The sequence below is a fragment of the Eleutherodactylus coqui genome, chromosome 2, assembly GCF_035609145.1.
Source record: "Eleutherodactylus coqui strain aEleCoq1 chromosome 2, aEleCoq1.hap1, whole genome shotgun sequence".
Lineage (NCBI taxonomy): Eukaryota > Metazoa > Chordata > Amphibia > Anura > Eleutherodactylidae > Eleutherodactylus > Eleutherodactylus coqui.
Window position 1 is genome coordinate 192,172,122 of NC_089838.1, and position 27,838 is coordinate 192,199,959.

Sequence of the window (27,838 nt, forward strand, 5' to 3'; positions counted from 1 at the left end):
TGATGGTTTGACAGATTCAAGGATGATGTGGATCCACCATGCCGGTTTATTTTTTTCAAATTCCTGACAATTATTTCTGAATTATAAGACAGGTGTCTTTGCAATTATTCATATGCTCTCTATATTCTGACTTTTTGTACTAATGTTGTATGCATTCTTTTCACTAATTAACCCTAAATGGCATTAAGCTCAGAATTATATTTTCTATTGTTCTCACAAATATCCTGGAACTTTGATTTTCACATGTCAATTAAAATTTGCATATCTGAATCATGTATTATTACAACCCCCCTGAATCTAGTCCCTGAAATTCTAGGTATCAAACTAGATGTATGAGAAATAATAATTTGATATCTCCTCTAATAAACTGTGGTACAAACAGTAGAGGGCATAATATGTTTGCATTTACTTTCATTCACTACCAACAAACTCTCATAAACTGGTTGCTGCGAGTTGCAGCTCTGTTTTTATTATACATGTCTGTATGTAGCATTGGCTATACCACTGATGATTTTTGTTGTGGATGTAGTGCAGTTATGGTAAACAGCTAATGTCTGACATCAGGAGCTTTTTAATTATCACATTTTTTCACAATTCATTTGAAACACACACATAACATTTTCTGAAATGTTAAACCTAAAAGGGAAACAGTATGATTCCTGTACTTTTTACTACAGGACACTAATCCTCACTACAGATGAGCGAGCACCAAAATGCTCGGGTGCTCGTTACTCGGGACGAAATCTTCGCGATGCTCGAGGGTTCGTTTCGAGTAACAAACCCCATTGAAGTCAATGGGCGACTCGAGCATTTTTGTATATCGCAGATGCTCGCTAAGGTTTCCATTTGGGAAAATCTGGGCAATTCAAGAAAGTGATGGGAACGACACAGCAACGGATAGGGCAGGCGAGGGGCTACATGTTGGGATGCATCTCAAGTTCCCAGGTCCCACTATTAAGCCACAATAGCGGCAAGAGTGGGCCCCCCCCTCCCAACAACCTTTACTTCTGAAAAGCCCTCATTAGCAATGCATACTTTAGCTAAGCACAACACTACCTCCAACAAAGCACAATCACTGCCTGTATGACACTCCGCTGCCACTTCTCCTGGGTTACATGCTGCCCAACCCCCCCCCCCTCCGCACGACGCAGTGTCCACAGCGCACACCAAAGTGTCCCTGCGCAGCCTTCAGCTGCACTCATGCCACACCACCCTCATGTCTATTTATAAGTGCGTCTGCCATGAGGAGGAACCGCAGGCACACACTGCAGAGGGTTGGCACGGCTAGGCAGCGACCCTCTTTAAAAGGGGCGGGGCGATAGCCCACAATGCTGTACAGAAGCAATGAGAAATATAATCCTGTGCCACCGCCATCTGGAGCTGCACACGTGGGCATAGCAATGGTGAACCTATGTGCCACACACTATTCATTCTGTCAAGGTGTCTGCATGCCCCAGTCACACCGCGTTTTTTTATAAATAGTCACAGGCAGGTACAACTCCGCAATGGGAATTCCGTGTGCACCCACAGCATGGGTGGCTCCCTGGAACCCACCGGCTGTACATAAATGTATCCCATTGCAGTGCCCATCACAGTTGAGGTAACGTTCGATTAAATGCAGGTGGGCTTCGGCCCACACTGCATGCCCCAGTCAGACTGGGGTTCTTTAGAAGTCGACACATGCAGTTACAACTCCGTGTGGACCGACAGCATGGGTGGCTCCCTGGAACCCACCGGCTGTACATAAATGTATCCCATTGCAGTGCCCATCACAGCTGAGGTAACGTCCGATTAAATGCAGGTGGGCTTCGGCCCACACTGCATGCCCCAGTCAGACTGGGGTTCTTTAGAAGTGGACACATGCAGTTACAACTCCCTGTGGACCCACAGCATGGCTGTACATAAATATATCCCATTGCAGTGCCCATCACAGCTGAGGTAACGTCCGATTAAATGCAGGTGGGCTTCGGCCCACACTGCATGCCCCAGTCAGACTGGGGTTCTTTAGAAGTGGACACATGCAGTTACAACTCCCTGTGGACCCACAGCATGGGTGGCTCCCTGGAACCCACCGGCGGTACATAAATATATCCCATTGCAGTGCCCAGCACAGCTGATGTAACGTCAGCTTTAATGCAGGTGGGCAAAAAATTTATTGGATTACACTGTAGGCGAGGGCCCCAAAAAATTGGTGTACCAACAGTACTAATGTACGTCAGAAAAATTGCCCATGCCCAACCAAGAGGGCAGGTGAAACCCATTAATCGCTTTGGTAATGTGGCTTAATTTGTAACTAGGCCTGGAGGCAGCCCAGTTAAAATAGAAATTGGTTCAGGTGCAAGTTTCAACGCTTTAATGAGCATTGAAACGTATAAAAATTGTTTACAAAAATTATATGACTGAGCCTTGTGGACCTAAGAAAAATTGCCCGTTTGGCGTGATTACGTCAGGTTTCAGGAGGAGGAGCAGGAGGAGGAGGATGAATATTATACACAGATTGATGAAGCTAAAAGGTCCATGTTTTTGATGGTGATAGAGAACAATGCTTCCATCCGCGGGTGCAGCCTACGTATTGTTTAGGTATCGCTGCTGTCCGCTGGTGGAGAAGAGAAGTCAGGGGAAATCCAGGCTTTGTTCATCTTGATGAGTGTAAGCCTGTCGGCACTGTCGGTTGACAGGCGGGTACGCTTATCTGTGATGATTCCCCCAGCCGCACTAAACACCCTCTCTGACAAGACGCTAGCCGCAGGACAAGCAAGCACCTCCAGGGCATACAGCGCGAGTTCAGGCCACGTGTCCAGCTTCAACACCCAGTAGTTGTAGGGGGCAGAGGCGTCACGGAGGACGGTCGTGCGATCGGCTACGTACTCCCTCCCCATCCTTTTAGAGTGCTCCCGCCGACTCAGCCTTGACTGGGGAGCGGTGACACAGTCTTGCTGGGGAGCCAGAAAGCTGTCAAAGGCCTTAGAGAGTGTTCCCCTGCCTGTGCTGTACATGCTGCCTGATCTCTGCGCCTCCCCTGCTACCTGGCCCTCGGAACTGCGCCTTCGGCCACTAGCGCTGTCGGATGGGAATTTTACCATCAGTTTGTCCGCCAGGGTCCTGTGGTATAGCATCACTTTCGAACCCCTTTCCTCTTTGGGTATGAGAGTGGAAAGGTTCTCCTTATACCGTGGGTCGAGCAGTGTGTACACCCAGTAATCCGTAGTGGCCAGAATGCATGTGACGCGAGGGTCACGAGAAAGGCATCCTAACATGAAGTCAGCCATGTGTGCCAGGGTACCTGTACGCAACACATGGCTGTCCTCACTAGGAAGATCACTTTCAGGATCCTCCTCCTCCTCCTCAGGCCATACACGCTGAAAGGATGATAGGCAAGCAGCATGGGTACCCTCAGCAGTGGGCCAAGCTGTCTCTTCCCCCTCCTCCTCATGCTTCTCCTCCTCCTCCTCAACGCGCTGAGATATAGACAGGAGGGTGCTCTGACTATCCAGCGACATACTGTCTTCCCCCGCCTCTGTTTCCGAGCGCAAAGCGTCTGCCTTTATGCTCTGCAGGGAACTTCTCAAGAGGCATAGCAGAGGAATGGTGACGCTAATGATTGCAGCATTGCCGCTCACCATCTGGGTAGACTCCTCAAAGTTTCCAAGGACCTGGCAGATGGCTGCCAACCAGGCCCACTCTTCTGTAAAGAATTGAGGAGGCTGACTCCCACTGCGCCGCCCATGTTGGAGTTGGTATTCCACTATAGCTCTACGCTGCTCATAGAGCCTGGCCAACATGTGGAGCGTAGAGTTCCACCGTGTGGGCACGTCGCACAGCAGTCGGTGAACTGGCAGATGAAACCGATGTTGCAGGGTGCACAGGGTGGCAGCGTTCATGTGGGACTTGCGGAAATGTGCGCAGAGCCGGCGCACCTTTCCGAGCAGGTCTGACAAGCGTGGGTAGCTTTTCAGAAAGCGCTGAACCACCAAATTAAAGACGTGGGCCAGGCATGGCACGTGCATGAGGCTGCCGAGCTGCAGAGCCGCCACCAGGTTACGGCCGTTGTCACACACGACCATGCCCGGTTGGAGGCTCAGCAGCGCAAGCCAGCGGTCGGTCTGCTCTGTCAGACCCTGCAGCAGTTTGTGGGCCATGTGCCTCTTCTCTCCTAAGCTGAGTAGTTTCAGCACGGCCTGCTGACGCTTGCCCACCGCTGTGCTGCCACGACGCGCGACACCGACTGCTGGCGACGTGCTGCTGCTGACACATCTTGATTGCGAGACAGAGGTTGCGTAGGAGGAGGAGGAGGAGGAGGAGGAGGGTGGTTGAGTGGAGGAACCATACACCGCCACAGATACCACCACCGAGCTGAGGCCCGCAATTCTGGGGGTGGGTAGGACGTGAGCGGTCCCAAGCTCTGACTCTGTCCCAGCCTCCACTAAATTCACCCAATGTGCCGTCAGGGAGATATAGTGGCCCTGCCCGCCTGTGCTTGTCCACGTGTCCGTTGTTAAGTGGACCTTGCCAGTAACCGCGTTGGTGAGGGCGCGTACAATGTTGCAGGAGACGTGGTCGTGCAGGGCTGGGACGGCACATCTGGAAAAGTAGTGGCGACTGGGAACTGAGTAGCGCGGGGCCGCGGCCATCATACCTTTGAAAGCCTCCATTTCCACAAGCCTATACGGCAGCATCTCCAGGCTGATAAATTTGGCTATGTGCACGTTTAACGCTTGAGCGTGCGGGTGCGTGGCGGCGTACTTGCGCTTGCGCTCCAACACTTGCGCTAGCGACGGCTGGATGGTGCGCTGAGAGACATTGGTGGATGGGGCCGAGCACAGCGGAGGTGAGGGTGTGGGTGCAGGCCAGGAGACGGTAGTGCCTGTGTCCTGAGAGGGGGGTTGGATCTCAGTGGCAGGTTGGGGCACAGGGGGAGAGGCAGCGGTGCAAACCGGAGGCGGTGAACGGCCTTCGTCCCACCTTGTGGGGTGCTTGGCCATCATATGTCCGCGCATGCTGGTGGTGGTGAGGCTGGTGGTGGTGGCTCCCCGGCTGATCTTGGCGCGACAAAGGTTGCACACCACTGTTCGTCGGTCGTCTGCACTCTCAGTGAAAAACTGCCAGACCTTTGAGCACCTCGGCCTCTGCAGGGTGGCATGGCGCGAGGGGGCGCTTTGGGAAACAGTTGGTGGATTATTCAGTCTGGCCCTGCCTCTACCCCTGGCCACCGCACTGCCTCTTCCAACCTGCCCTGCTGCTGCACTTGCCTCCCCCTCTGAAGACCTGTCCTCAGTAGGCGTAGCAAACCAGGTGGGGTCAGTCACCTCATTGTCCTGCTGCTCTTCCTCCGAATCCTCTGTGCGCTCCTCCCTCGGACTTACTCCAATTACTACTACCTGAGTGATAGACAGCTGTGTCTCATCGTCATCGTCCTCCTCACCCACTGAAAGCTCTTGAGACAGTTGCCGGAAGTCCCCAGCCTCATCCCCCGGACCCCGGGAACTTTCCAAAGGTTGGGCATCGGTCACGACAAACTCCTCCAGTGGGAGAGGATTCGGAACCATTGCTGCCCATTCTGGGCAGGGGCCCGAGAACAGTTCCTGGGAGTCTGCCTGCTCCTCAGAATGTGTCATTGTAATGGAGTGAGGAGGCTGGGAGGAAGGAGGAGCAGCCGCCAGAGGATTCAGAGTTGCAGCAGTGGACGGCGCAGAATTCTGGGTGGTCGATAGATTGCTGGATGCACTTTCTGCCATCCACGACAGGACCTGCTCACACTGCTCATTTTCTAATAAAGGTCTACTGCGTGGACCCATTAATTGTGAGATGAATGTGGGGACGCCAGAAACGTGCCTCTCTCCTAATCCCGCAGCAGTCGGCTGCGATACACCTGGATCAGGAGCTCGGCCGGTGCCCACACCCTGACTTGGGCCTCCGCGTCCTCACCCGCGTCCACGTCCTCTAGGCCTACCCCTACCCCTCAGCATGCTGTATTACCAGTAGTGCAAAAACCGAACGCTGTAATTAAATGTGCGGCTTATTGGCCTGTGGTTGGAGGCTGACTTCCCTTACGGAACGCACAGCAGAGCCAGGAAACAATTTTGCGCACGCCTGTAGTGAGACGTAGGTGCGTATGACTGAGCTAGTGGAATTCACAGCGCAGAAGCAGTCAAGTGGCCAAAGGCCAGTAGTAGGCCTTAAGTATTTTGCTTCTATTTTTTTTTAAATGCTGAGCTGATACAGCAGATACTGTAGGCAGCGTATAATATTATGTATACTCTTTCCCTCTGGCGGGATGACGGCGATCATGTAACAGAGACAGCAGATCCAGGAAACAATTTTGCGCAAGCCTGCTGTAACGCTTAGCTGCGTATTAATTAGGACTACTACCCCCAGCAGATAGATACTGTAGGCAGCGTATAATATTATGTATACTCTTTCCCTCTGGCGGGATGACAGCGCTGATGTAACAGAGACAGCAGATCCAGGAAACAATTTTGCGCAAGCCTGCTGTAACGCTTAGCTGCATATTAATTAGGACTACTGCCCCCAGCAGATAGATACTGTAAGCAGCGTATAATATTATGTATACTCTTTCCCTCTGGCGGGATGACGGCGATCATGTAACAGAGACAGCAGATCCAGGAAACAATTTTGCGCAAGCCTGCTGTAACGCTTAGCTGCGTATTAATTAGGACTACTGCCCCCAGCAGATAGATACTGTAGGCAGCGTATATTATGTATACTGTTTCCCTCTGGCGGGATGACAGCGCTGAAGTAACAGAGACAGCAGATCCAGGAAACAATTTTGCGCAAGCCTGCTGTAACGCTTAGCTGCGTATTAATTAGGACTACTGCCCCCAGCAGATAGATACTGTAGGCAGCGTATATTATGTATACTGTTTCCCTCTGGCGGGATGACAGCGCTGAAGTAACAGAGACAGCAGATCCAGGAAACAATTTTGCGCAAGCCTGCTGTAACGCTTAGCTGCGTATTAATTAGGACTACTACCCCCAGCAGATAGATACTGTAGGCAGCGTATAATATTATGTATACTCTTTCCCTCTGGCGGGATGACAGCGCTGATGTAACAGAGACAGCAGATCCAGGAAACAATTTTGCGCAAGCCTGCTGTAACGCTTAGCTGTGTATTAATTAGGACTACTACCCCCAGCAGACACGCAGTAAACTGAAGACGGTCACAGGCAGCCCAAATATAGTATTTTTCCCCAATTTTTTGGAAAAAGCCCACTGCCTATATAGCCTGAATATCTCTTTCCCTGCCTCACCAGTACTGGCCCTATACTCTGTACAATGACTGCAGACTGCGGACGCAATGCTCTGCACAGCCGATATACAAAAAAAAAATTGTGCAACACTGCTAAAAGCAGCCTCAACAGTACTGCACACGGTCAGATGTGGCCCTAAGATGGACCGTTGGGGTTCTTGAAGCCTAAAATAACTCCTAACGCTCTCCCTATAGCAGCTCCGGCACCAGCAGCACTTTCCCTGATCTCTGTCAGAATGCATCTGTGGCGAGCCGCGGGAGGGGCCGATTTATATACTCGGGTGACACCTGATCTCGCCAGCCACTCACTGCAGGGGGGTGGTATAGGGCTTGAACGTCGCAGGGGGGAGTTGTAATGCCTTCCCTGTCTTTCTATTGGCCAGAAAAGAGCGCTAACGTCTCAGAGATGAAAGTGAAAGTAACTCGAACATCGCGTGGTACTCGTCTCGAGTAACGAGCATCTCGAACACGCTAATACTCGAATGAGTATCAAGCTCGGACGAGTACGTTCGCTCATCTCTAATCCTCACGCCACAGAGCAACTTCTCAAAATCTCTGCGGTTGTTTCTCTCTTGAGGGTCTGATCAGTATAAAATAATATATGACCCCCAGTTAACTGAATATGTGAAATATACAGTTGTGTGCAGATTTGGCCATCAAGTATATAATTGTGGCCACCAAGATTTTGAAAAAAATTAAAACACTGCAAGTGAATCTCGTAATGAATTGGGACACTGTATTCTCATTTTACTGAAACGATTCTCAGGATTAATACCTTAACGATGAAGCCTGTTTGTGTCTTAATGACCAACTCAAATTTCAGTTTTTTTCACAGTCGCAATTCAGGAGCCATAACTTTTTAATTTTCCCTTCAACATAACCATATGAGGGCTTGTTTTTTGCGGACAAGTTTTATTTTTTAATGGCATCATTTTTGGGTACATCTAATGTACTGTATAAATTTTATAATTTTTTTTTTAGGGGGATTGAAGTAAAATAAAGAAATTCTGCTATTTGATTTTTGGATTTCCTTTTTACGGCGTTCATTGTGCAAAATGAATAATATGATAACATTATTCGCTGGGTCAGCACGATTATCAAGTTTATATAGTTTTTTTATGTTCTGCTATTTTTATTTTTTAAAGAATTTGTTTTATTTTTTAAAGATTTGCTTTTTTGTCGTCATATTCCAAAAGCCACAGCATTTTTATTTTTACGTTGACAGAACTCAATGGGGGATGAACTCTAGTCTTAATCTATCCAATTTTTGGGAACATATAACATTTGGATTGCTTTTTATTCCATTTTGTTCTAGAGGCAAAATTAATAAAAACTTCAATTCTGGCATGTCTTTAATTTTTTAACAGCATTCACTGTGCAGTATACATAATGTGTTACAATAATTCTGCAGACCTGTACGATTTCACGATTACCAAATTTATATGTTTTTTTTCTTGCAGCTTTTTTACACTTAAACAAAAAATACATATTTTTTTTTAATCGCTGCATTCAAAGACCTCTAACATTTTTCTTTCGTTAATAAGGTGCTGGGTAAGGTTTTTCTGTGCGATCCGTTGTATTTTTTAATAGTACCCTTTGCTGATCCATGTAAAATTTTGTATTAGTTTTTTGTAAAGCAAGATAGGCAAAATTAACTATTTTCAACATGTTTTTTTTTTTTACGACGTGCTGTGTTGGTTACATAATGTATTAATTTTTTTCTCTGGGTCATTCCGAATGCAACAATTGTTTGTATAATTATATTTTTTACATAGCAAAAAAGGTGCTTTTTCTGAAGTTTTTATTTTTTTTATATACTCTTTTAACTTTATATTTTGTCTTACTTTATCACAGTAGTGCATTAAAAAGCCTATGAAGCTCAACTAGAGGCTGAGCCTCATAGTCCACTGTAGCTGGCAGACCTATAGGCTATAACCAAGCCTCCGGGTGCCATAGCAACCTATTGGTTTCCCGCAATAACATCGCAGGGGCACTATGGGTGAGAGAGGGAGCCCCCTAACTTTGTCAGCCTTTAAAGGGGTTCTGACATGAATAATTTTTTTATGCTTTAGCAGCCATTGTTCCCTGGTCTGCCTAATGGACCCAGGGAACCCATGGGTTAATGGCTGCTAAAGCATAAAAAGATAACACTTACCTTGTCTTCTGTTGTTGTTGACATCGGGGGGTCATCTCCCGGCAGCATATTAGCACTTTCTGCTTAGGTTAAGCAGCCTGACTAGAGCCACCTGATTGGTGCACGCTGTGCAGTCACGTGGTGCCGAAGAGCCAATCAGGTGGCTCTAATCAGCAGCGCTGCTTAACCTAAGCAGAAAGTGCTAGTATGCCTCCCGGCAGGCAGTCTTCTTTCTCCAGCAGCCGCGCCGCTCCGGGATCGCGCGCATGCGCAGTGGAGAGGTGCCCTCTGACAGGAGTCAGGACGGGCCGCGTCTCCACTGCGCATGCGCAGCACTCCGGAGTTCAGCCGGACGGACGGGCCGCCCACAGCAAGCACTGCTTGTGACGTGCTTGCTGTGAGCGGTCCGTCCGTTGACCTCGGAAGTGCCTGACGGACGGACCAGAGCAGGAAGCGGTCTTTTTGACCGCTCCTGCTCTGCTTTAAAGGCACAGAAGAAGATGCCGGCTGGAGGGGACATGCCTGGCGATCGGGCCAGGCCAGGCAAGGTGAGTACAATTTTTTTTTTTTCATGTCAGAACCCCTTTAAATGCCACAGTCACACTGACCTCGGTGTGTAAAAAGTTAGACACTGGTGATCCGAAGCTTTTTTTCGGTCCCCGGTGTTAAAGCAAGTCATCCAACAACCGGGCACCAGCTCTTCCCAGCAGAGGTGACCCGCACTGGGCTTCTAATGCAGCGCCGTCAAAAGACGGTGCTGCAGAATAAAGCCCATTGACGGGCACCATCAAAAGATGTATGAGCAGTCGGTAAGGGGTTAAGGTACCTTTAAATGGGGCAATTCTTGCCAAAATTATGACTGGAAATAGGAAATTCGGGCGATAGTTACCTGGTGTACATGTGGCCGCTGACAAGGCACTGAGCAACAAATTGCTTAATTGCCAGAGTTACCGGATTTTTAGCAGAACTAAAAACTAAAAAACTGTTGGGCCGCGTAAACAGACAGTTGTTCAACTATGGCCTGTTTACTGTGAATGGAAGTGGGTGGGCTGGAAAGGTCTGCGGCGCGCTCCATGTCCATTCACAGAACAACTATTCCTTCTGTTTAAAGTGATAGTGACGTATTGTTTACAAGCTGCTGTGTGTGTATGGCACAGCATGACAGAGGCTGCGGCAGCCTACAAACATGCTATTACAAAATACAACAGATTTCACAAAAAACAACAAGTGTAGTTACATGGTAACTATAATTAGCATGTTTTGTGAAAGCATAGAACAAAACTTTAAACGGTATGCTCTGCCTATTGTGTTTCTATGACTCCCATTCACGGAAGCAGTGCATCACAGCCAGTATTGCTGTTTCCATAATCGCAGCCACCACAGGCCACAGAAAATGGGCTGGTATCAGTCACAACTGGATGAGATGGAAATACTCCTTTAAATTTGTGAAACGGTGTACAACATACAATTCGCCCACTTACCAGTCAAAAAAGAAAAAAACAGCAAAATACCTGGAAACGTTTTCTGCAGCTGCTCAGATCTTGATTGAACACATTCTGTATCTTTGTTTACAACTGTCATAAAATATAGTCAAACTCTTTGTAGTGAGCCACATTACTTGGACAAGAGTCACCATGCAGGGTTTTTAGAAATTATCTTCTGATTTGAATCACTGATAAGTCATGTTTAATGGCTCTTAAAAACATAAATTTGATATCAATGGAAACAGAAACTCAAAAAGTTTTGCTGCACAACATCAAAAATGTTTTCCACATTTGAGATGTGAGCCCCCTTTGTCAGTTAACACACATCGAGCCTCTAATCAAGTTCCTGCCCTACACATTGTAGCGTATCATGATTGACTGATACAATGGCTTCTGTGGTGTGTACTAGTAGATCATGCATGGTGGGTGGTAAGGGCATGTAATGACTTTAACCCTTTCCAATCCATTTATTTTTTCTCATCCATTCTCCCCAGCTCCAAATAAATTGGAGCTGGGGAGAATGGATGAGAAAAAATAAATTCTCCCTTCACCCTCCTGATCTGACAGAGTTCAGGAGGGTGTCGGCGGTCACATCACAATCGGGGGAATGCAGAAGTCTCCCTTCAGCCTCCCGACTCGGCGATCATGTGACAGCTGAGGTCAGGTGGCACCCGGTGGTCACATGATTGCCGGGCAGAATGCGGAAGTATTAGTTCAAATACTGCCTCCTTGCTACAGTGCGATGCAGCATGGGAAGTCAGAGAAAGGAAGTACATGACAGTGAACTACCAGCAGAATGGTAGTCTTGCTACATGCCCCCTGCCTAAAAGTAGTTTGCAAATAGCGGGACAGAAGAACTTAAAAACATAAAACAAGGTGAAAACGCAGAAAATGGGTGTGTAGGGAGAACCTGACATATTTTAGAAAACGTGTTGAAAACTTAGGTACATTTAAACAGGGAATCATGATGAATGGAGGCTCTATACAGACCTTTTTCCCCTTGTGCTAAAAGCTTGAGAACCATACTGGACAGCCAAACTATGTCACATGCTACAACTAATATAACTACTATCTACATCTGGAGCTTTACGTTCAGGGATAAAATCATAACTATGGTAGTCATGGGGCACAACAACTCACCCTGAAAATCACAATATATCCTAAAAGATCACCCAAAGAACTACTTACTGTAATATGATACACACTTAAAAGGATGCTAAGTTGAAATAAAAGAAATGCAGGCCCATGAGTCATGATTTCTAAAGAACTAGAACAATTCCACAAAAACAAGACACAAATCCTGATTTTCCTGGAATGTCTGCATTATACATGTAATAGTGTACATGTAATCGGTTCACATCCAGTGGTCCAATTACCATACAGTGTGCCTAATGTATTGTGTAATACAATGGCCCCTCAAGTCACAATATTAATTTGTACAGGGATGACCACTGTAAGGAGAAAACATTGTAACTATTGGCCATAACTCTTTGGAAAACTGGTAGTTGGCTCTAAAGCTGACAAAATGTAAACAAAATATAAGAAAATGAAGACTAAAGCAAAATAATTAATACAGATAAAAGATATATAAGTCAGACATAGCGGCCGGGCACTGTAAATCACTTTCTTTGTAGAAGACAGGAGCTTTTTCTAGGATTGTGCAGCACACAGGGTCTACCAAAAAAACATAATGGAGCCACCCTCACTGGGTGTCCATAGGAGCAGCTCATCCTGACAGAAGTGAAGACCAGTAGAGAACATGTAGTACAGCACTGTACTGAAGAGAGGCGCTACTAGACAGCCAATCAGTGCATGCAATTCAGTAGTACAGGGGTTTTACCAGTGAAATGCCCATGCTATTTGGCTGGTTCTGGCCAATCACACGTGCCGCAGATTAACAGTCTCTTTGATACAGTCTATGTTGAATGTGGTTTCAAGTCACAGTAGCCAGAGAAAGAACATGGTATGATGAAAATATTGTATCCTGAGGCCATTGTATCTGGAGGGACCAGTGTAATGACACAAGCAAAAACACAGTAGCTCTAAGCTCAAGAGGACGAAGATGTTCTAAGGTATACAATTTATCTTTGTATGGCAGGTGGGTTAAAAAGGTGATCAGTATGTGAGCTAGAACCTCATGTTACAAGTATAGTAAGGTTGAGTGGTTGAGCAGGTTGTGTGGTTACCAACAGAGGAAATCACTTACTGCTGAGGAGACACAACACAGTGCAGGAAGGGGGGGGGGGGTTGTGCACAGTATTAGGGTGCCAGGTATTTTATTGCTATTAGATTGTTATTAGATTGCAGAAAATTCCTTTTGTTAAGTAGAATTGATTTTAAGGATCTATGATGATTAACATGGCAAAAACCAACAATCTAACCCACCACATTATTTACATTTTATACACATACCTGTTTTGCTTCTATCTAAGATTTAGTTGGGTTTTAAACAATGAATCAAGTTTTGTATTATATCCAGATAATTTATATTTTCGGATTCTGCATATCTATAGCTGCAGTCCTTATATATGTCTTGTTGTGTTTAGCGGTTGCCATGTTTGCAATAAGCCGTACGTCAGCTACTGACAATCCACTTTCATGTTATTGTAGTAGCCTAGGCAATTATACAGAGGACTCATATTTCCATAATCCCTCTTTGGTGAAGTGTTTATGTTCATACTACAGATATAAACTTTGTATAGGAATTCACATAAAGAATTGTGTACTTGTCCTTTTTGAAAGAAGGAAAAAGATACATTTTAACATTCTTCCTCAATAAGTAAAAACAACTTCACCCCCATAGAAATTCGCAGCACAGAAATACCGTCAGAACAGAAGTATTCAAATGAACCTTTTTTTGTATAGGATGAATTTACACTCTGTACACCAGACTAATTAAATGGGCTCTGTGGTTGTGAATACATAAATATTGTGAAGTGAGCACATGCCGTGCTCCGAACCTTGTAGTAACTCTGCTTTATAGCCATCCATCGCATGAGAAGTGCTCCCTGGGACTGTAGCTACAGACACAACTAAGTCTGTTTGCATGAAGCACATCAGGGAGGAGGCATTACTGCACTTACCACAGTAGATGTTTTACAAAGGATAGGCACATTATGTGCTCGCTTTATTAAAAAACAGATAGCTTTAAGCGACAGTTACAGTTTTGGTGACTTTTAATGCATTTTCTTTTGTTGACACTGTAATTAGAACCAAAAAAGAGAAGAAAGGCCGGTTTGACATCTGCGTCTGAATCTCCGGCAGAAGGTTCTGTCACAAATCCGGCTCAAAATACTAGCATGCAGCACTTTTACTTTGGTCCAAATGACAGGTAACAGGGTGTAAAGCGGACAGAACCCATTATAGTCATTATTGTTTCTTTGACACTTTTCCACTGTAGGTGAGGCATCCATAGGAGCCCAAGTTAGGCCCCCTGTCCACGGCCGTGGCGGAATATCGCTAGGGGGGGGAGCACTGAGAGGTCTCATCAGTGAGCCTATCTAACAGATTATCGCTATGATTCTCCGCTCGTGGACTGCTGGTGCTGCGCTTTGCATAACAACGCTATGGAAAGCTTCACACACCGTGATCAGCTGGCAATAAATCGCCCATGGACATGCAGTCTTACAGGAAAAAACATCCCCTGTAGTGACAATAGTCACTGGCAGAACTCATCAGGGTCTGCTAGGACCCTGCAGTGCCAGAGGATCCCGGTGGTCACATGACCGCCAGCTCGCGTAATGGAAGTTATACTTCCACTTTCACTTCTTAGTATTTAGCACTCATTGAGCGCTGTGTACTCAGTAAAGGAGAAGGCAAAAGGGCTTAAAAAACACTCCTGCCTTCTCCTCCAGGTTATCAGCTGTGACTAACAGCTGACAACCCGACATGCATCTGATTGATTGCAGAAGCAGGGGGCTTTAATCCCTCCGCCATATTTTTACTATTGGCTGGGATTAAAGCCCAGGACCAAGCGCCGTAAATTTACAGTGCTTGGTCCTTAATGGGTTAAACCAAAACAGAATCAAAAACTGCATTTTGCCATTTCTATACTACCTGCAATTACAGTATATGGAAAGTAGTGCAAGCTGTATTACCATGATCACAAGATACTCCTTCTATATACTCACAATGGAATCTAACATCACCCATCACCACGGTTATAAATAGAAGGACACTGCTATTTGACTAAGCAATTCTGCAGAACTCTGATGAAAGATTATTTATAAACCAAAGGAAAATGTTATACAGGCTTTGTCAAAAAATCAAGGACTTGGCATTTTGCTGCAAAACTCGACATGCAGTTACATTTCAGGCAGATAGGCAATTGATTAGAGTTGTGGCGTGATTAGATGAAGGTTTTGCCACCTAAGGCCCTAAAAGTAGTTCCACCCTTGGCAAGCACGAGCAGCTCCAACTGGCTCATTGTCCACCATCCATAGACAGGTGGTGCCATCTTACAGGCCCCTGTGTTTATTGGAACCATTTCCAGGTGCCTGTCTGAGGGAATGCAAGAAGCTGGAGGGTCATATCAACAAATTGCCCGCCTCCTGAGCCATTCCGACCGGACTGTTAGGAAGTGGTGGGACCAGTAGATACATGAGGGCACGCGCACATGACAACCGGGCTCAGGATGCCCTCGACAGGCCGCATCTAGAGAGGATGTTCTAGTTGATTTTTTTTTCACAAGTGCATTTATTTTCTGTAAAGAACATAATATTTTACAACATAAAATGCTCTATGGGTACTGTGATATCTACAAAACCCAGATGAAAGATTATTCTTTAGCCTGTCTAGTCTAACTTTCTACCACCTATTAGTTGGCTTAGGCTGGCTTTACATGGGGCAATGATTGTCCAAATAGTTTCTTGATATAAGTGCTGTACAGTGCTGTGTAATATGTATGTGCTATATAAATAAGGGTGATTACTATTATAATGATAGTAGTTGTCCCGTGTAAAGCCACCGTTAATTCTACTACAGATTTTGCAATGTAATTTACAGAATCTACTGAAGGAGACTGTGTGTGCATGTTTAGTGCCAAAAGTTGCATTAAGTCTTGCCTCTTCTAAGTGAAGCTACTACATCGTCACAGGCCATCTAGAGCTTGCTAAAAAAGTGTCTAAAAAACATGATTATTGTGTTGCAAACTATATAAGACTCTGGTGCAAACGGTGCCAGAAAACTGACACATTATTTTTAAAGTAAATTTGCCATGATAGCCTTATAAGTGCATTTGATTCTGATTTGTGTTTTCCTTTTCACGCCCAGTGCCCTGCTAAATCCTTTCACTTTCACCCAAAAAGTCCTGTTTTTTGTCCCTACCTCACCACTGAAAGCTCATTCACATCAGCATCAGAGCTTCTCTTCAGAACCTCCATTGCTGAATTCTGTTTAACAACCAGATGAAATAGAGCAACACGCTGTACTATTTCATGCTGTAAATAGCCACGAGCAAAGTTTGAACCAAATGGATCCCATTATAGTCAATGGGGTCTGTTCAGCACTGTTCGGTTCCGTCATATGATAAATCCATTCGGTCAGGGGATGCTGTGTTCTTGCTCACCAAATGGAACATGAAAACAGAGCCCTCAAACACTGATGTAAACAAGCCCTAACACTGCTAAATATTAATCCAGGCACTGGTTATTTCTTGCCTTGATTTCTGTAACTCACTACTAACTGCCATTCCATTAAATAGACCAGCTCAATTCATCCGAACCCCAGCAGTCAGGTTGTTATTTCTAACTAGCAGACATACTAACGGCTATACTGGTTACCAGTTTCTTTCAGAATTACATTCAAAACTCTGCTACTAGTATATACAGATCTCCACAATGCTGCACTCCATCCATCTTTCATACCACTCATGCTTTTCAATATGGTCTTACTTTATTACATCCTCTCATCCTCATTTTCGAATTCTACCATTCTGTGAAATAGCATGAGGAGTAAATAAAATCAATTGTCTTTAAGACAGGAGTAGCCCCCTTCTTTGGATCTCAGTGCTTGTAATTGCAAGCAATTAGCAACAGAGACCACCTGCATTTAGAGGTTAGTTAGGATCAAAAATCTTAATTAATTAGAGAGGATTCTACAACATCACCTTTCCTCACCTCCCCTTACGTAGCTGATTTTACAAGAATCTTGGCTCTCAAGTTAAAGGGGTTGTCCCGCGGCAGCAAGTGGGTCAATACACTTCTGTATGGCCATATTAATGCACTTTGTAATGTACATTGTGCATTAATTATGAGCCATACAGAAGTTATCAGAAGTTATTCACTTACCTGTTCCGTTGCTAGCGTCCTCGTCTCCATGGTGCCGTCTAATTTTCGGCGTCTAATCTCCAGATTAGACGCACTTGCGCAGTCCGGTCTTCTTCTTTTCTCAATGGGGCCGCTCGTGCAGGAGAGCGGCTCCGTGTAGCTCCGCCCCGTCACGTGCCGATTCCAGCCAATCAGGAGGCTGGAATCGGCAATGGACCGCACAGAAGCCCTGCGGTCCACCGAGGGAGAAGATCCCGGCGGCCATCTTCACCGGGTAAGTAAGAAGTCACCGGAGTGCGGGGATTTAGGTAAGCGCTGTGCTTTTTTTTTTTTAAAGTCCCTGCATCGGGTTTGTCTTGCGCCGAACGGGGGGGCTGTTGAAAAAAAACAAAAAAACGTTTCGGCGCGGGACAACCCCTTTAATACCAATTTCCTTTCCTGCCCATGGAAGACCCCTTCACATCACGTTTGTGGAAAAAAAGCTCTTGCATACGTCTCATTTAATCAAGAGAGGAATCAGATCTCGACAAGCATAAGGGAAAACCCTTCCTAAAAATGTCTGAGGATGTTTTTCCCCTCATGCTAAGATTAAATCTAACAAAATAACTATTGATTTGCACTCCTTGACTGTGTAGAGTTGCTATTTTGTTAGCAAGGTAAATCCAGTGGTGATGCAGGAACACAAATGAACAGCTCAGCTCCCCTCTGTGTGGAACCCATAGTAACGCCCCACAATGCAGCTTCATGGACCCTTGTAAGCATCTATTAGAGGGTTAACTTTATCACAAGCATAACAATTAGTAAAATGTAAAATGGTAGATTATCCTGTATTTTTGCAGAAAATAATTGTGTGTGTATATCAGGTGTACAGTATGTATAAATCCCAAATTCCCTGGTTTTGATCAACACTACTTAAGGTTAATTATTCAGAGGTTCATCTTATTGTGCTTCGGAATATAGGAAAATAGTAATTAAACTACACTAACCTGTAGTTTACAATGGACAAGGTTATAATTATAGTGTACAGCCAGTACCTTAAAAGGGTTGTCCCACTTCTAAATTTGGTGACCTATCCTCAGGATGGGTAATCAAGAGCTGATCAATGGGGGTCTGCCACCTGGGACCTTCAAGAATCAGCTGTGCGCCAAGGTCAGTACTCTAGTGTACAGAGCTGCTTTGTAACATTTCGCAGCGGTTCAGTGCCTGTACTGCAGATTGAGTCAAATTCAGTCCTAATTTTATAATGAGCGGACTACTTAGCAACGCCGCTCAATGCACTGAGCAGCGGCTTCCAGCTTACACCGAAGAAACAACGGGGGCGGTAAGTGGAACACATCCTTGGACTCACCTATTTTCAGCCCATTAACCTAGCTTATAGGGCTAAGAGTAGCTGACAGTGTCTCTTTAATACTGCCCTGACTTTAAAATTGACTGTCCATAGAAAGCTACATGAAGACATATACAACTATGTTGACTTGGCATATTTCTGAAAAAGAGATTTAAAAAAATCACTCATAAGAACATAACCACCTTCGTGCACCAAAGCCCTGGCAACAAAAAAAGCAAAAAAGTGCTATCATTACAAACAGTTGTATAAGCTTTTATAAATGCAGACATACTTGGGAACTACAGTATCATTAAAAATAATACAAAGACTAAAAAGTTTCACTCTCAAAATGGTTCTATAGAAATCCCCTACTGAAAAAACACCACGTTTATACAGATGTAAGGTTGAGGGGCTGTCCCAATTACCCAACGCAAAAACTTAGCTGCTACAACCAAGCACAATCATTGGTTTGCCCTGGCTTGACGTGGACAATTAACAGTGGTGTGGGTAAGAGATTGGCACACTTTTCATGCATCACTGTACCCACATAACTAATGCTGTAACGTTTTATAAGTAAATAAGCACTAACAAATAACAATCATTTGTAAAATTTCTCCCAAATCCTTCATGTTTCTACAATAGCCGCTTGTGTCTATTTGTACTACAATGAGCAGACAATATAGAAGTAGATAGGTGGTAATCACCTTCCATTTGTGCCTTACTTCAGATATACACACCTAAAAAGGATGCAATTGTATTGCTGACGGTATACCTTTTTTATGCATCCATTAGAAGTTTAGAGCATCTGTCCAACTTATGCTTTGGCATGTGAAGAGTTTTTCTTAACCCTTTAGTGACAGGACTATTTTATCCCTTAATAATCAGGCTATTCATTTTTTTTTTTGCTGCTTTGAAAGAGCCATAAGTATGTTATTTTTCCATCGACGGTCATTTTAGGGCTTGTTTTATTGTACTTTTTAAAGGCATTATTTTGGAGTACATACAATGTCTTGTGTAACTTTTATTCATTTTTGGGGGGAGTGGAGGGATGTAGAAAAAGTCAATTTGGCTAATAGTTTTTAAATGTCGTTTTCCTGCATTCATCATACAGAATAAATACTATGACAACATTATTCTTTACGTCACTATGATAACACGTTTATACAGTTTTTCATGTTTTGTTATTTCTATACACTAAAAACACTTTTTTTTTAAACATTTGCTTTTGTGTGGCTGCATTCCAACCAAGAGCTATAACATTTTTATTTGTCCACCGCCAGAGGAATAAGAGAGCTTGCTTTTTGCAGGATGAGCTCTAGTCTTCATTAAACCCATTTTTGGGAACATAAAACAGTTTGATCACTTGTTAACTAAATCTGAAATTCTGTCATGTTTACAATAAGGTATCCTCATCTATAATGAAGTGCAACCTATTTTTCTCATAAAGTCCGTTATTATGATGATATGAAATGTATTTTTCGTATAGAGCCCCTTATTATAGTACTATCCCTAGGTTAAACGATCAATAAAGGGGTTGTGTAGTTACAAGAAAGAAAACATTTATTAGCTGGGCATGAGATAAAATAAAAAATAAAAGGATACTCACCTGTCTTCAGCCCCTGGGACACAGGCGAGTGGCTCCCACTGCCCTGTTCCCTGTATCAGGGCTCGAACGCACAAGCTCTTGCATTCCAGTCGGCAGCTCTCTCAGGTAGGCTATGCAGCATTTGGACAGTTCCTTGCTGAAACCTAGCCTTGTTCTGTATCCTTGCTCCTAAATCCACTTCCTGTCTCCCTGTTCTGGCTTTGCCCTGCTACTAATTAGGACTTTCTATATAAGCCCAGCCCTGCCACTCTTTCAGTGCGTGAATATTGTGTTCCACCACCTCGATCAAGCTCCTTTTCCTCCAGCTTCTCTACAAGCATACCTACTGCTGCTGACCTTTGGCTTCCACTAACTACGCTTATGTCTCATCCCATTTGTACTGCATATCAATACTTCCTGCTAATGACCTTTGACTTTCATTGACTACGCTTCCATCTCATCCATTTGTACTGCATACTCATACCTCCTGCTGCTGACCTTTGGCTTCCATTGACTACACTTTCGTCTCATCCATTTATACCGCATACTGTGACTCCTGGCTATTCTGACTACTCTCCAGTGACCGGCTAGGCTACTACACCTTAGGCTCCCATCCAGCATGAGTAAGACGTGACACCCTGGTGTGGACAGCCACCAGAAGTCAGGCTGACTGCTACAGCCAATCAGCCGCAGCATCATCATTTGGAACTCAGGCACCCAGGATGTGAACATTGATGCCAGGAGTCTGGATGGTGACATTGTAGCCTCTGATTGGCTGCAGCAATCACCTAATTACTGCCAGCCGCCCACGCCAGAAAAAGGGTATGAGAGCGCAGGAGCCACTGTATTCCGGAAAGCCAAAGACAGTAAGTATGTTTTGTTTTATTATTTTATCTCATGCCCAGGCATTACATTTTTTTTATAACAACACAACCCAGTTAAAGATCTGTGCACTGTCCAATCATATATCTGTGCATTGTAATTAATCACTACTAAGCCATCCTTTTTCCAAACTGAATAACCCTGTTTAATAACCTGTCTTGGTACTCTAATCCACCCATTCACTTAATTATGGTAGTAAACCAATGAATCAGAGGGGCAGCATATATTGGCCGGGGCATGAAAACCTGGCCGATCTACGCCCATGTGAATAAGCCCTTATACTAGTTAGTTCAGCCATTTCTGAAAACTTACATTTGAAAGTGTGCCTCATGGACCCAGAGGAGTGCAGTAATGCTAATTAATATTCATATATTTATTGCTATCCCCCACCTACCACCACCTCCTGCTGTAACTGGTTAAGTTATTACTTTATTTGTTTATGTTTTGATTTCTGTTCATCCTTTTATCAAAAATGTTAATATTGCAGGAAAGTATAGACCTTTTGTATGCTTAAATAAAACAAATATATTTGAAAATTTGTGTTAACAAATAATTACATTTATAACTTCTGATGTCATATTTTATGTTGCCTCTTCCAGGTCTTTCAACCTAAAGTTTTGTAACCTACATAGCCAATTTGAGATGTACTCAATAAAATACGATTGATAACAACAACTTTTTATTTTTTTAATAACTAATAAAACTTTTTAAAACTGATTTTTACTTGTCTTTTTAGGGGATGAGAACAGGTGATGGTTTGATCACTCCTGAAATTATGCCGCAATACCATAGTATTGCATTATATCTAAAGGCAATCTATCAAGCCATGCCAAAAATGGAGCAGAGAGACTTAAACCCTGAACTAAAGGTCCCTTTACACCCAACGATTATCGTTTGAACGGACAAACAACTGAACGAATAAACTTTTTTTTGCACAAAACGCTGAACATTTAAACGTACAGATTAGCGTCTGAAATCCTCTCCATTTCCCTCATTAGCTAAAGTAAACACTCTATATGTTGTTTGCTCAGCATGAGTAAACAAGCAGTCATAGTCTTTAAACTAGCAAACAAACACCCCTCCCTCCAAGTCCTTCAGCCGCTCAAAAGACTGAACTACTTCTATTTAAATGGAACAAAAAGTGAACAAACTAACAACTCTTTTTATGCATGCTGAAACTTGATAAGCAACAAGTGAAGAATAGTGCATGATGGCTGCGCAGTTACATGTAAGGATTATCGCTCACTTTCGCTCGTTTGAATGAATTTTGAGCGATAGTCGTTGTGTGTAAGCCCTAAGGCAGGTGTGAAAGCAGCCTAACAAATAGTTAACACTGCTGCGCAAGACTAACACTCCACTGCATAGGAAGAGCATGGACCGCGCTTACTACCCACCCCATGGGCTTAGTGGATAGATAGTAGGGCATCCAGTTCTTCGTTTAAAGAAAGGGTTGTTCGGATGGAACTTCCAAAGGTGCCTGTGGTATAAAAATGGATTAAGAAAGCTGTGTGAAAGTTGCTTATGCTGGATATTCAGCTCATGGCTGAACACTTTGGGTAAACCTGTGATAAGAAACGTACATTTAAACAGCCATCACAATGACGCATGAAGCTAAACCTTTTTTCACTCTTCACATTACATCTGTAATCCTCCAGTCTTTGTGTCCTCCTAGTGAAATAAAAAGAAAACTGCAGGTGGATAATTTAGCTAAAAAATGTGTTATGTGATGCACCATGCTAACTTATTTGATGCAAATGTTTTTCGTAGTGTTTAAGCTGTCAGCAGAGTTTGCAATAACACCTGTACAGAAGTCACTGATGGCTGCACATGTCAATGCACTCTCTGAAATCAGTCGCAAGCGTATTTCTATGCAGGAGACTGATCTTGGCACGTAAAATTAAAAAAAAAAAAAACAAGATGCTTCCCCGCCGCTCAACCCCAGTCCTTCCCCTCTTCCTGGTAGTGCAATCACATGACCTGCAGCCAACCCTGGGCGTCAAACGCTGAGGCCGGGGATTGGCTGCAGCATTCGCGTATTATCTAGCACATGGTCGTGCTGGCACCTGGAAGACAGGAAGGAGCAGTAATGGGCGGCCGGGGAGCGAGAAAGGCAAGTATCTTGTTTTATTGTACAGCATCATACAGGGAATTTACTATTGTGTTGGGGCAGCAATTACTACCTTAGGCTTGGGCGATAAAATTGTGCGATTTTCACGCAATGTGAGAGTGAGTGAAATGCATAATTATGTAACCATTGATTTTCAATGCTTTTATTTCCATTTGGGATATTTTTACTTAAGCAATGTTGCGTGGGGAAAAAAAAACCATCACAGCAAGCTCTATCTTTTTGCAATATTGCCCATTATTCTTCAATGGGTCCGGCGTCAGCAGCGACGGCCCCATTAAAAGCAATGAGAGAACTCAGTGATCCTCTGCTGCGGCTGTGACAGCCGCGGCGGGGATGTAGGGAGTCCCTGCAGTGATGCCAGGCAGTTTTCACATAAAAACACCTCGCTTCACTGGGGATTTCACATGATGGGGCCTGATAACGTCCTCACCAGTGTGAAGGAGCCCTTATGGGGGCATTTACCACTATGTGGGGGCAGCACACTACTGTGTGGAAATAGGGAGTATTATGCACCTTCCTAATGCAGATTGCAAAGTAAAAGAAGTGATCTGATTGATTGCTATATGCAACCCAAAGTGGCAGCTGCTTTTCTCTGCATTTGTTTTAGGCTACAGTCAGCTATGTGACTTCAGGCATCTTTTCCATAAGTTACGTGACATTACAGCCTTATATTCTGGGTACGATAGAAAACAGGTTTTGAATTCCCTATTTATGCAGGAAGCATTATTAGAAATTATGCTAATGTTTTCTTGCATAAATAGCAAGTTTTTAACACCATATGTCTATGTATTGTTAATCTGAATTACTGCAAAGTACATACTCCTCCTTGGCTAAACATACCCCTAAAAATGCTGCAAAAAATATTTTTACTCTTCTGGAAAATACACTCATTGTCAAAAAAATCCAACCTCTAGAAAGAGTTGTTGTTTTTCTGCAGAACTCGGCATGTGGCTACATCTCAGGCAGATATACACATGATTAGAGTTGTAGTGTGATTAGATGAACGGTCTTGTCACCTGAGGCCCTAAAAGTGATTCCACCCTTGGCCTATAAAAGGCTCTCAGAGGCTACTTGTGTGTATTACAAGAATGCGAGAAGCCAACTGGGCCATTCTGACCAGACTGTTAGGAGGTGTTGGCACCAGTGGATGAGTGAGGGCATGAACACACACACACACCACCCGGGCTCAGGAGGCCTCTGACAGACCTCCAGTAGAGAGGACCGTCTGATCGTCTGACGAGCACGAGCAGCTCCAACTGTTTCGTTGTCCACTATCGATACAGGTGGCAGCATCATTACAGACCCCTGTGTCTTTCAAAACCATTTCCAGGCACTTGGCTGAAGGACATTTGGTCTCACGGCGCCCATTACATGTACTGCCTTTGATACCCACCATCGCCTCAATTTGCAGTGGTGTCCTGAATGACGAAACCAGACTGCTATGGAGTACACCCAGGTTATAGTCAGAGACGAATGCAGGGCACTGACGATGGCCATGTTCGTGTCTTAAGACCTAGGGGTGAATAAATCAGGTACTGATGCCGGCACCCGTGACAGAAGCTGTGTTTCCACATGTCATTGGAACTGTGCTTTTACCACATTTCTACTGTGTTTTTGATATCCATGTAACTGCACATCAAAAAAGCTGACTGCAAACCTGCAGTGTTTACCACAAAATACCACGATATTGTAGCGCAGTTTTCAGCCGCATTGCTAAACCATGGCATTTCATGGTAAACCACATACAACTGCACATCCAAAACACAGAAAGCGGTAATACAAGTTAATCAAAAAGATAAATATACCCCAAAATGATACCCATACAAAATGCAATTCATCCCACAAAAAGAAGTTCTTAAATGGCTACATTGATGAAAAACTAAAAAAGTTATGGCGGTCAGAAGGTGGTGATGCAAAATCATTAAAATACTTGTCCTGAAGGGGTTAGGAGATAAAAAGATTGTTTTAAAAAGAAAAGAAAAAAATCCAAATCTGTAAATCTGTAGCCCTTGTACCAAACGCAGTATGGCCCAATGCACACGGGTGTATTTGCACTGCAGAATCCAGAGCGGGCGGCCACCTCCGGATTTTGCAGCAAATACCGCCCATAAACATGCTACTGAGTGGAAATCAATTGTGATTTTCAGCTTGCGGAGGGAAAAATCGCAGCATGTTCTATTTCAAAGCAGATACCGCGCAGATAGCTTTCATTGAAGTCAATGGAAGTCATCCTATACGCAGCATTGCCTTCTAAAAGCCCCCAGAGCTGCAATTGCAGATCTATTAAGCCATGCCTGTATAATATAACACTATGATATTACATCACACTGCAGAAGCAATCAAACCATTGCAAGTTCTTGTCCCCTATGGCGACTAAAAAAAATGTAAAATCAGTTTTTTAAAGTTTTATTAATTAAAAAAATAAAAAGGTGATAAAAATTTAAGATCTCTTTTGCCATATTTAGAATAAAAAAATAAATAAATAAATAAATTAAAAAAACAACATATTTGGTATCGCTATGTCCATAAAAGTAACACATTATTTATCCCACACTGTGCTAGCAGCCAAGGATCCTTTCTTTTCAGCAGCAATTTGGGTGGATGAGACAGACAAAAAAAGTATAAACTGGTAATTTTTTTTTAACGTTTAACCAAAAGCATAAATATTTTACCTTTCCTAATGGCTGTAGTGCGGTTTTCATACTGTGCATTTTTTGAAGTCTTTATTTTGGCAAAAGCTGTGGTTGGATCCAAAACGGTAGGCCAGAGCTTCACAACTGCCCCAGAAAGAAGAACGGAATGAATACATGCGACTGTAACAGTTCTGCTGAAGTCCACAGTCCTCTTTTATGTAGCTCCTAATTCACACAGGCAAGTGCAATTTTGTCCAGTGAAAAACTAACCGATTTTACTGCGTAAGTGTATTTTAGGGCTCATTCACATTAGCTTCAGACGTTCCGTTTGGAACCTCCGTCGCTGATTTCCACTAGAAAACAGCTGCGCTATTTCATCTCATAAACTCTGGCAAAATGCTGGACCGCTGGCCAGAAATCGAGTGGATCCCCATTACAGTCAATGGAGGCCATTCAGCACCATTTTGTTCCGTCATAAGATGGAAACTTTCAGAGAGGGGTGTCAGTTTTTTGCTGTTTTCAGAATGCAGTAGGAAAACGGAATCCCTGAACACTGATATGAATGTTGCCATTACATACGGTTTTGTTCAGCTTTTACATTTTTAATGCATAAATGTAATCTGTTTTTCGCACGCCTCAAAAAAAAAAAATTGAAGGTGGCCCAATTGATGGTGTTAAAAACTCCCATTAAAAATTAAAGGGGTTGTCCCGCGCCGAAACGGGTTTTTTTTTTTTTCAACCCCCCCCCCCCGTTCGGCGCGAGACAACCCCGATGCAGGGAAGTAAAGAAAGTTTACCGGAGCGCTTACCTTAATCCCCGCGCTCCGGTGACTTCAATACTTACCGCTGAAGATGGCCGCCGGGATCCTCTGTCTCCGTGGACCGCAGCTCTTCTGTGCGGTCCATTGCCGATTCCAGCCTCCTGATTGGCTGGAATCGGCACGTGACGGGGCGGAGCTACACGGAGCCGCTCTCTGGCACAAGCGGCTCCATAGAAGACTGCAGAAGACCCGGACTGCGCAAGCGCGGCTAATTTGGCCATCGGAGGGCGAAAATTAGTCGGCTCCATGGGAACGAGGACGCTAGCAACGGAGCAGGTAAGTAAAAAACTTTTTATAACTTCTGTATGGCTCATAATTAATGCACAATGTATATTACAAAGTGCATTAATATGGCCATACAGAAGTGTATAGACCCACTTGCTGCCGCGGGACAACCCCTTTAATGGGTGTCTTAAAAAAAACAGAGCACACTTGTGTGCTATTCGAGTGCATTATCTTTTGGTTTTTTTCATGCACCCATTGACATTAATGAGTAATTCTGGTTTATGAAAACGCACCAAAATAGGAGATCCTGCGATTTTTAACACAGACCACAAAAACCCCAGCATATGTGAATGTTTGCATTAACTTTAATGAGTCAGAGTTCTGGCAGTTGCAAACAGATTTTGGATATTAAACTCACCCATGTGAACAGACCCCTAAAGAAGCTGCTTTGGGAAGTGTACCAAGAATTACTTCCATTAAAAAAAAATCTCATGTAAAAGCCACGACTGCGGTTTTGTGAATTTCTAGATCTTAGTTTATCCTTATGGATGCAACAAGCCCTAAAAAATGTGCTGTTTCTAATCACAAAGTATGGCTAATACTTTTACAAATAAAACGTACATATATACAATATTTGGATGCCGCAATGGTTCACCTGTCACAGCGCTTTTTAACGCACCCCATCATTGTGATGGATGAATGGGATGCAATAAAAAACATGAAAACACTGAAAGACAGAACAGACAGCGCTCGAAAATCCACCGCGTTCGAATGCAGGTCTGAGAAGTCTCATTAAAATCAACGGCAGCATTGTACCGTGCTCAGTGCCGTGGTCGGGATGCCACGCTAATCATGGTTAAAAGCGGTGTGTGTGAGAATAGCCTTAGGGTGGTTTCACATCTGCGTTGGAACCTCAGGTGGTTTCCAGCACAAAGTACCGTAAGAAAAAGTGCTGCAATAACTATGTACTGCATGTCATAGCATTTAGATTGTGTAATTTTTAATGGAAAAAACACTGGCAGATGTTTTGGCAGAAAATAAGCATTACAGGTCAACAATTACATTTTATAGGCATTTTATTGCAA